The sequence below is a fragment of the Triticum dicoccoides genome, chromosome 4A (genome assembly GCF_002162155.2).
Source record: "Triticum dicoccoides isolate Atlit2015 ecotype Zavitan chromosome 4A, WEW_v2.0, whole genome shotgun sequence".
NCBI classification, from domain to species: domain Eukaryota; kingdom Viridiplantae; phylum Streptophyta; class Magnoliopsida; order Poales; family Poaceae; genus Triticum; species Triticum dicoccoides.
The window spans coordinates 269626376-269636735 of record NC_041386.1 but is presented as its reverse complement, the minus strand read 5'-3'; positions in this window follow the sequence as shown (position 1 = coordinate 269636735).

Here is a 10360-nt window from a genome sequence, read left to right as displayed (position 1 = left end):
CGTGCACCACCTTCATTTGCTCCATCATAAGGCTTGCCTGGCGTCTAGCTTCCTTAGCAATGCTCAGTAGGTCCTCTAGGACATGATGGGTAACAAAGAGCGGAGTTGGTGGGACAGTCGAAGCAGCCAGTGGATCTAAGGCATGGAGTTGCATGGATGGGGAAAGGACTTGGGCGGTCGACGCCAAAGGACGATCAGTCGACATAGGATCGGCAAAACAAACAGAAGCCTGAATTGGATCTCTGGATTGTTGGATCACTGGTTCTGGCACTAATGTCGACTGAGGTACCTTGCTGGTAGGCACCCTCCTGCTCAAAGTCCTACCCTTTCTTCCCATGGTCTTCTGAGGCACATCTTCATAGTCGTCTAGAAGATCAATGACATTTGGTGGTGCTGCAAAAGATTCGACCGCAAGAGTTCAGTCGACCGACAGTACAATTGACAAAATGAGGGCAAGATTGTAGAGTTGTACCCACTTTGGAAGTGGCTACATCTTGAGTCTCCTCATCATCTTGATCCTTGTAAATGTCCATGGAGGTCCCAGAAGTAGCAGCGCTAAAAGTTTCAGAACTCACTGGTTAAGTGAGAGAATGAGTCGACGGTAACATAGAAGTTCCCAAACGATGCAAAAGCAAAGAGAGAAAGCAAATAACTTACGCAGAAGTGACGGGAACATCCACCTTGATCTTGGGCAAGGTGTTCCGAGGCTTTGAGGGGACGGTCTTGGGCTGCTTGGCGGCCTTTTCAGACGGTTCCAGTGACGAAATCCGAGTGCGTTTTTGCACTTGTGTGCTTGGAGGACCTGCCTTGCCACGCCCGCCAGCAGGGTCTTGAGACTGTTTGGATCGAAGTTCTGAGCGAGGTCGTGAGTCGACTTCCTCACTGTAGTCTGAGTCGTCACTCTCGTCTTCATTGTCATCGGCGGATTGCCGGTCGCCACTCACGTATGTGCTCTACGTTCCCTCCTGGACTTGCTCCCCGTTTGGCATCGAGTACATCTCAGTATTAATCTACAAAGCAAGGAGTTAAACAAGCATCAAACAGATTCAAGGATAGTTGCAAATCAGAATAAAAAGGCACTCGACAACAAACGTCAGACCTTGTCCGGCTCATTTTCGGCGTTGAATGGTGCAACTCTTCTGGACCCCTGGGGTTGTCTTTGTTTCCAGTGATGCTCCGCAGCCACTGCGCCACCGTCTCCTCGGTGACCTCCTATGGGTCGACCCGAGTGGTGCCCAAAGGGCCCGAGTACAACCACATCGGATGATCGTGACCTTGGAGAGGCTAGATGCATCGACTGAGAAACACCTCCAACAAATCCATGCCAGTCACGCCATCACGGACTAATTGGACTACCCGGTCGACTAGCATGGATACATCTCCTTTCTCTGCTGGAGTCACGGTCAATGAAGAGGGTTGGAGGACTCGATCCATGTTTAAGGGGGAAGACCAGTCGACTGACCAGGAGTCAGAACATCTTGGCAGTAGAACTAGGTTGACTGCCACCCTCTAACCGACTCGGGAAGAGTCATAGAAGGAAAAGTACTCCTACCCCTCATCTGAATCCCTAGACACCCACACATTTGCATCACGTGCGTCTTTTCGTCAGTCGGATTTGCCTTCTTCACAGTTTGAGGACAACAAGTAAAGATGTGTTTGAATAAACCCCAATGTGGTCGACAGCCCAAGAAGTTTTCACACAGAGAGACATATGCATCAAGACATGATTAAGTTGGGCAACAAAAAAGATCAAGAAATCCCGGAAAAAAGGATGCTGAAGCAGAGTGAAACCGCGATTGACATGGGTTGCAAGGAGGATGCACTCACCCTCCTGCGCCTAAGGCTCGGTCTCGTTCCCCGGCAACCTCCAAGACCCATGAGCAATCAAGCTTCCAGTGGCCAGATCCACAAAGTCTTCTTTCTGGATCGTGGATCGAATCCAGCCCCCCAGGATCCAACCAGGCGGCAAACCAGACCTCGACGACGACCCTCAACTCATCTTCTTACCCTTCGCCATCGTTGCCGCATTATTCGAGCACTCCAGGGCTGCCATCTTGTCATTTCCCATGGTGGCGGAGTGCGCACGGGCGAGCGGAGACGACGAAGATGGTGGAGAGCATGGTGGAGAAACTGAGGAGGAAGAGGACAATTGGGATGCACTGTGCGTTGCATCGACCCGGGTGCTATTTATGCAATCACTTCTGAGTGGCTGATGACTGAGCCCGAGTGATCTTATCATATCCCACAGCAAGCGCTCGCCCGATACGTGGCGGAAAAGGTGGCGCAAATATCAAGGCGCCCCCATCTATCTACTCCGATTATTGTGGCGCGCTCCATCCTGCGCGCTTCGCTGAAATTTCGGATCCCGTGAGATCTGGGAACGACAGAGCAACCAATCACACCGAAGATTTTGTACCATAAGTCACTCGAAGATTATCAACATAACTCACTTGATGATCTCTAAATTAATCAAGGCGACTGAAACGAAGATGAAGCCCCAGCATGACTCCCTAATTCCGGTGAAATGCCTCTGAGGCGTGGAATCAAGTCGGAACCAACTTCAACTACCTTTTCACTCTGACCTCAGTCCATTTGGGGGGCTAATGACGATGCCATTAACCTAGGGTAGTGTCATAGGCCTGACCTAGACACCGTTCCCAAGGTCACTACCCTAGAGTCAAGAACATTCAAAGTACAACAAAGGATACCGACAGAAGTAACCTTGGAGTGCAACCCACTCGGCCAATTATCTCACTCGGATACCCCAATTCCATTCGACCAAGAAGAAGTCACTCGACCATACAAGAAACCACTCGGGCAACGGTCAGGCATTCACTCCGCAGTCTTTAAGATCATTTATAGCTCTTTATAGCTGGCGTTACCAGTAATGCCCTATCTTAATGTACATTGAACCCTGTAACGTGGGATGGCTGGGGTCCTGGAGCACTCTATATAAGCCACCCCCTCCTCTGGCACAAGGGTTCACACCTCTTGTAACTTTCACGCATAATCCAATCGACCAAGCCTCCGGGCACCGAGATGTAGGGCTGTTACTTCCTCCGAGAAGTGCCTGAACTCGTAAAACCTTGCGTGAACAACGTCATTGTAGCTAGGATCTTGCCTCCTCCTATGTACCCCCTATTCTATTATCAGACTTACTCCAATGATGGCCACCCCGACGACGAGCTCGACTTCATCCTCGCCCGTCGCCACCTCCTTTTGCCGGCTCGGATGTAGCCGCCACCACCGCGGCCCTAGCGGCCGCCGTGGTCCCCGCCGCTGCCGCTGCCCCGCCCCTAGGCATCACGAGTATGTCTGCACCACCTCGACATCGACGCCATCACCCATTCCCGCCTCCGCTCGCACTGCCCTTCTGGATCCCCATTGGCTCACCGCGATGCATGAGTTCGATGCCCTACAGCACAACCGCACTTGGCAACTTGTTCCGCACCCCCTCATGCCAACATCATCGCTAGCAACTGGGTGTTTTGCCACAAGACCCGCCCGGACAGTTCTCTTGAGCGATACAATGCTCGGTGGGTGATTCATGGATTTCGGCAGCGCGCGGGCATGGAATTCACCAACACCTTTGCCCCGGTTGTTAAGCCTGGAACGATCCACATCGTGCTCCAGTTGGCGGTCTCGCGCTCCTGGCCTGTGCACCAGTTGGATGTCTCCAACGCCTTCTTGCACACCCATCTTGCCAAGCAGGTGTTCTGTGAGCAGCCCACTGGTTTCGTCGAGCCCGGGCATTAGGACTTTGTGTGCTTGCTCTCCCATTTTCTTTACAGGTTGAAGCAAGCGCCTCAAGCTTGGTACCAGCATATCGCAGCCTTCCTACAGTCTCTGGGATTTTAGTCCTGTCACGGGAAACCACGACCACCTATGGGACCAAGGTTCCCTTGCTGGTTCTGCAGGGGGATGTCACATTTCACAAAGAGTAGAAGAGCATGGGGCAGCACGACAGAGATCGCACAAGCAATTTTACCCAGGTTCGGGACGCCATGAGGAGTAAAACCCTACTCCTGCTTTGGTGGATTGATGGTGGAAAATGGTGGTGGTCGTAGTGCGTTTGCCTGCCAAGGTCGCCTCGGGGTGAAACGGCTACGCGCATATGAAATATGAGACGGGGTGGATTAGCTAATCTTGTCCCAACCCTTTCTAAGGTTGTGTCGGACCTCCTTTTATAGGTAAAGGGGTCACCACAGTGCCAAATCAGTCATTATGAACTGATAAGATAGCAAACAGTGCTATCATACCTAATTTTGCACACTGACAGAGCACATTGAATGTGCCGCTTGACGTCACATCGTCGCCTGCCTGGCAAGCCTTGCCAGGCAGTTTTGCCAGTTCGCGCCTGCTTCCTCGACATGTCGAAGGACGGGTGCGATCTATGGATATTTCTTGTAGAAAGAGGCCGCCATGTGGCAGATGGCTGTCACTAAGTCACTCTCCGGCTGGACACCGCACTGGTTGACGACGTGCGTCGTGGTGAAGTGGTTCAGTGAGGTGGTTGCGTCTCGATGATCCCGGCAAGCCCTGCCGGGGGGGGGGGGGGTCTTGGAGGTCTTCTTATAGGGGTGACCACGTCCTTGCCAGGCTCGCCTAACCGGCAAGGGAGAATTTTCTCCTGGTGGTTTCTTACTTCCCTAGCTCGGCCTTGGTCCTCTTGATCTGCATATTGGCCTTCTGAGGATCTTGATTTCTTGTACTTTGGCCTGTGCTTGGTGCTGTAACCTTGCTCTCGTGCCTGTGCACAGTCTAGGCAACGGACCCATGGTTTGTTGCACTGACAGAAGCCCCTGGGCCTACCCCGAACGCGCTGCTGAGCATCGTCCGGCTAGGTCCTAATAAGTGCACAAGCAGGGGTGTAGAGGTGGCTGGTCTCCTAGGGTCTTCTTTGCTTCTTCATTAACCTTGAATCCTGGCCAGTTTCTGTTTTCCCCGCGCGTCGTGTAAAGCCAATTGTGGTGGGGCCACTCTTGCAATGGCCTGTGAATGACTTTAACACACTTGGTGGAAACTACTAATTTACTCTTCCCACCACGCCCTTATCCTCGGCCATGTATGAGGCATGCATCGCACGGGGTAGGTAACGGAGGCACATGGTGCGGGACAACATCGAGACGGGGGGAGGGGGCTTCACGTATTGGTGGAGGAGGGCGGCGATCGCTTGTTGAAGGAGCGGCTCCCCTCCTCGGCCCGCCTATAAAAGGGAGGGCGAGGGGAGAGTGTAGTCATCCACTCTTGCATTTCTTCTCCTCTGTCTTCTAGCTCCTGATGGTTATGTCGAAGAGAAGGGCCTGGGGCCTGGCCCCGGGCTCCAGCTTGAGGTTGGTGACATCGAATGCCTGTGCTAATGCTTTGGGAGTGAGCCTGGTCCAAGCCTGGAGTAGACGCGGTAGACAAACCGCCTATGGCGCGGGATATCTAGCTTTCCCATTGTGGGAAAATGCTTGCTCCTTCTGCCATGGTCGGTTGCCCACAGGGTAGCGTGACATTCGGCCCCATTTTACTGCTGCTTGTTGACCCGGCGACGGAGCCCTCATCGTCTTTGATGCTCGCCTAGGAGATAGGTCTGGGGATTGTTGGTAATCCCATCACTATCTCTTTCGGGGGCCTTGGGGCTGATGCTTACGTGAGGCGCGCATTCCTGCCCACCTAGGAGGGGAGAAGCGCGCCCCGAGCCCGCTGGCTGTCATGGTCGCTCGCCGTCTTTTGGGGGAAGGTGCCGGGCTGGAGTCTTGGCGTTTCTCGGGAGTAGCGGTGATGGAGGGAAAACGGGGGAAGACATAGAAGGTGGGTGGCGAGGGGTCAGGTCGAAGTACGATGGCGTGGATGCCTTCGCCTCCGACTGGCGACCTACCACCTTGTCTTTCCTCTCTTCCCCTCCCTCCCTAGCACCATCATCACCAGCCTCTTTGGGTGATAGCCGGGAAGGGATGTTCTCTTGGTGCCTTCGCCTCCCCTCCAGCAGTCTTCTGGCTGAGCTTTAGTGGATGACTCCATCGGTGCCCAAGCCAGGCCTTCTTGCTGGTCCTGGAGGTGGTGACCAGGGGACCGCCGCTCTGATCTCCGTGCCCCTCCTTCAAAGCCTCACCACTCCCAATCTCGTCAGGCAGCGCCTGGAAGGTTGCGGCAAGATCGGGGTGGGCCACTGCTTGGAAGCCTCTTTTGTCCTCCCCTCTTCCCACCGTAATACCTGGTGGAGGGAAAACTAAAAGAGGGAGATCACGGGGCACTTATCCTTTTTCAGTCTTAAACCTGTATGCACTAGCCAAATTTTAGTTCAAATAATGTAATCTCTCAAGTCCATGTATGTGTTCTCTAAGGCTTGTACTTGTATTACCAGCGTATTAATGAAAAAGATGAACCTTGCTGGGAACTCGTGCATGTATATGGCCATGTACAGGTGGAATGTGTCGGATTACAGGTTCCGGCAAACCCTTGAGGATCGAACTCTAGGGTGCGCATGAAGATCTCTCTCCCCCTAGCTCACGCTCTCACCATGATCTCAAAGCCTAGCTCCCCAAACCCGAGGAACTAGGGACACAAGAGTTTATACTGGTTCCGGCCACCGTTGTGGTGTAATACCCTACTCCAGTGTGGTGTGGTGGATTGCCTTGTAGGGTGAGGATGAACACCGACTTGAGGACAGGTGTTCTTGAGCTCGTTGAGCTTGTATGGTCGCCTTGGTGGAATGGATCCAGTCCAAGATGAGATGCCTCCCTACGGTGGTGGCTAGTCCTCTATATAGAGGCCCGGGTCCTCTCCCCAAATATTAGGCGGGAAGGGATCCTATAATGACCAATTTGAAGGGGGACAACTAGTACAAGTTATCCTGACAAAAGGTGGTCTTCGCCTACCAAGGACTCTAGTGGTGACGCCGTCGTGGGCTCCATGGTGACCTCCGTCCTGCCGTCCTGCTGGTCTTGGTCTCGTTGCACCAATATGGAAACCTTTCCCTGATACCTCAGGACTCCTCACCTGTGCTGGTCATCATGGCTCACGTCACACACTCCTCGCGAGGTACCCCTTGCATAGATATCTCCGCTCCTCGGGAGCCAGCCTAGGGAGGCTGCCCCGGAGTAGGTCTTGGTGTCGTCCACCTCGCGAGGTTTGGCCCCTCGCGAGGGTCTTGAGTGGTTGTTGATGACGATGGGCCGTACCAAGCCGTTGATGGAGCCACGCCCTGGGCCGCAGGCAAGCAAGTCTGGGTACCCCTGTTCCCAATACACCGACAGTAGCCCCCAGGACCAAGGCGCGCTCGTACTTGGCTTCTAGGCGAAGCCAAGGGTCAAGTGCGGAGTGCCGCAGGCCCCAATAGCCTACGACCTTGATTGATGCGTGGTGATTGACCGGTCGTGGGCGTCTCCGCTTCCCCATACTTGACTTGACGTGTCCCTATTGGATGCAAAAAAGGTCATCATTACCTTAGATCATGGAGGCCGGCGGTTGGCCTCCCCTTAGCTATAAATGAGGAGGGGGCGAAGCCCCCGTCACCCGTCTCTTCCTCCGCTCCTCCTGCTTCTTCTTCCTTGCCGCGACACCCATGGCGCTAGTGAAGAGGTTCTTGGCCGCCAAGAAGGGGAAAGCTCGCCAGGAGGGGCCCGGCTCACCACCGCCCAAGATTTGGCGCGGTCGCCCGCGCAAGCATGCCGGAACCCCCACTGTGGTCCCTCGTGGATGTGGGCAAACTCCCTCAGGGTCCGGTGCTATCCTTGGCGGCCGTGACGATGCTTCTTCGTGCGGCATTAGCCGCTTAGGTCAGGGCAGGCCCGTCAATGAGGAGAGGCGCACCATGGTCGCCCGGCCTCCCCGGCCGCGCTTCCACTTGGCGGAGGTGCTGCCGGAGTTTGTCATGTGGTCAGAGAACCCAGCCGGCACTTGGCTTCAACTTCCGCGTTCCTTTGCCGGCGAACTACCGGCCCCAGGTCCCGGCAGCCCCTGCCTGCATTCGGATGGCTGCTGCAGCAAGGCTTCATGGGTCGCGGTGGAGATCACTGCTGTGGGCGAGGTAGCCCTGGCACGTGGCTGGCAGACGTTCGCCCGCCCGCATGGCCTGGGAAGGCGGTGCACCCCCCACTTCAAGTTTGATGGGGCAGCGACCCTCTTCGTGAGGGTGTTCAGGGAAGATGGCCACTGTGTCGGATGCTGACCTGAGGATGACGATGATGGTGAGGCACTCTGTCTTGGCGATGGCTGCGGCGAGCACGAGGGTGAACTTGCCCTCGATGGCGGCCGCGGTTCGCCCAGCTACGGCAGCTCCTCCTCTGGCGAGAGCTCTTGCGGCGGCGACTATGAATAGCCACCGCGCCGTCGGGCATGCTTCGAGGACGTTGGCAGGTCGTCCCATCATCGCGCCCTAGGGAAGCGCGAGGAGGGCTCCTTCTGAATTCAGGGGCCGATCCTCGTGAGCAGTCGCGTCGGAGGAGCCACTTTTCTTGTCCTCTCCTTCCCTTTCCTCATGCACTGTGAGAAACGAGTATGGAGCCCCGCGGGGGCGTGTAATGAACCATGGTGCTTAGGTTGCTTTTGTGGTGTGTTTATTGCTTCCGGGTTGTGTTGTGAGATCTATGCCTTATACGGGTGTAGAGGGGTAACTTAGCTCGATGCATCTGGGGTAGTTTTGTCCTCATGAGGACGCGCGTCTCTGGGCACCTGGTGGGGCTTCCCCACTGTTGATTCGGGTGACATCACGAAACTACAAAAATTCATTAAGAAATCATTAACCCTTCTTGCGCGAGGCCTTAGGCATGGGCTGTTTATGGCCAAATGCACCGCGTCACGAGACACGTGGGGCACATACTAAAAGGGGACGCGCCGATCATAAGCTCAGACGAGAATGCCTCACGGAGACCAGGGGAGTGCGCACGCGCATACTACTTGTCCAACCCCCCTTGCGGGGCATGTGAGGGAGAGCGTCGGGCAACTGCCGCCCTCCCTGGCGAAAAACAAAGAATCAAGGGAAGAATCAGAAAGAAGAGGGGGTTCAACCGAGCCATTGAGAGAGGCCAGAACTCCAAATTTCACTAAAGTAAAAGGGGCAAGCCAACTATAGAAAGCAAATGAACAGCCGTGTCCGGCACCTAGTTTAGTCTTCTCACCAGCATGGAGCTAAGTGCTGCCACTCGGATGTGAGAGGGAGCCCCCGAGGCCCGAGGGGGGCACTACGGATACTCTAGGGCATGTATAGCCCCACTCATTATTAAGTGAGAGTGTCGCGAGCGGATACCTTCACAAGCACTGGGCCTTGCTTCATGGCTAGAACTTCCGGAGGTGCTGGATGCTCCAAGCATTCTGGATGGGGATCCTGTAACACCCTCGATGCGACTATAGCTCCCACGTGTCGAGGCACGACTTAGAGACATAATCACATTGAAGGCATATGTCGCAAGTTAGGCAATCTTCACAACATCCCATGTAATGTAGATAATAAAAGGGGAGAGTACATAGTTGGCTTACACTCGCCACGTCAATCAAAGTGCATAAATAACATTACATCATCCAAACACTCATGGACCGACTACGGCGCCAAAATAAAAGATAACCCAACATGCGACACGGTCCCGATGACCCCAACTGGGCACCACTACTGATCATTAGGGAAAGACACGTAGTATTGTTGAGAGTCCTCGTCGAACTCCCACTTGAGCTCAACCGCGTCACCTGGAGCGGAATCATCAGGCCCTGCATCTGGTTTGGAAGTAATCTGTGAGCCACAGGGACTCAGCAATCTCGCACCCTCGCGATCAAGACTATTTAAGCTTATAGGTAAGGCAAGGTAAAATATGTGGAGCTGCAGCAAGCGACTAGCAAATATGGTGGCTATCCTGTTCGCAAAAGAGAGCGAGAAGAGGAGGCAAAGCGCGAGCGAGAAACTAGAGGGCAACCTGCGCAAGCATTACTCCAACACCGTGTTCACTTCCCGGACTCCGCCGAGAAGAGACCATCACAGTAACTCACACTGTTGATTCATTTTAATTAAGTTAAGGTTCAAGTTATCTACAACCGAACATTAAAAAATTCCCATCTGCCCATAACTGCGGGCACGGCTTTCAAAAGTCCAAATCCCTGCTGGAGAGTCCCAACTTAGCCCATGACAAGCTCTCATGGTCAACGAAGGAATAGACCTCTTCCCGAGATATTCCGATCAGACTCGGTATATCGGTTCTTCAAGACACTTCGACAGGTTAAAACAAGACCAGCAACACCGCCCGAATGTGCCGACAAATCCTGATAGGAGCTGCACATATCTCATTCTCAGGGCACACTCAGATGAGACTAGCTACGAGTAAAACCAACCCTCAAGTTGCCCCGAGGTGGCCCGGCAGGCAGCTCAGTCGGACCAACACTCAGA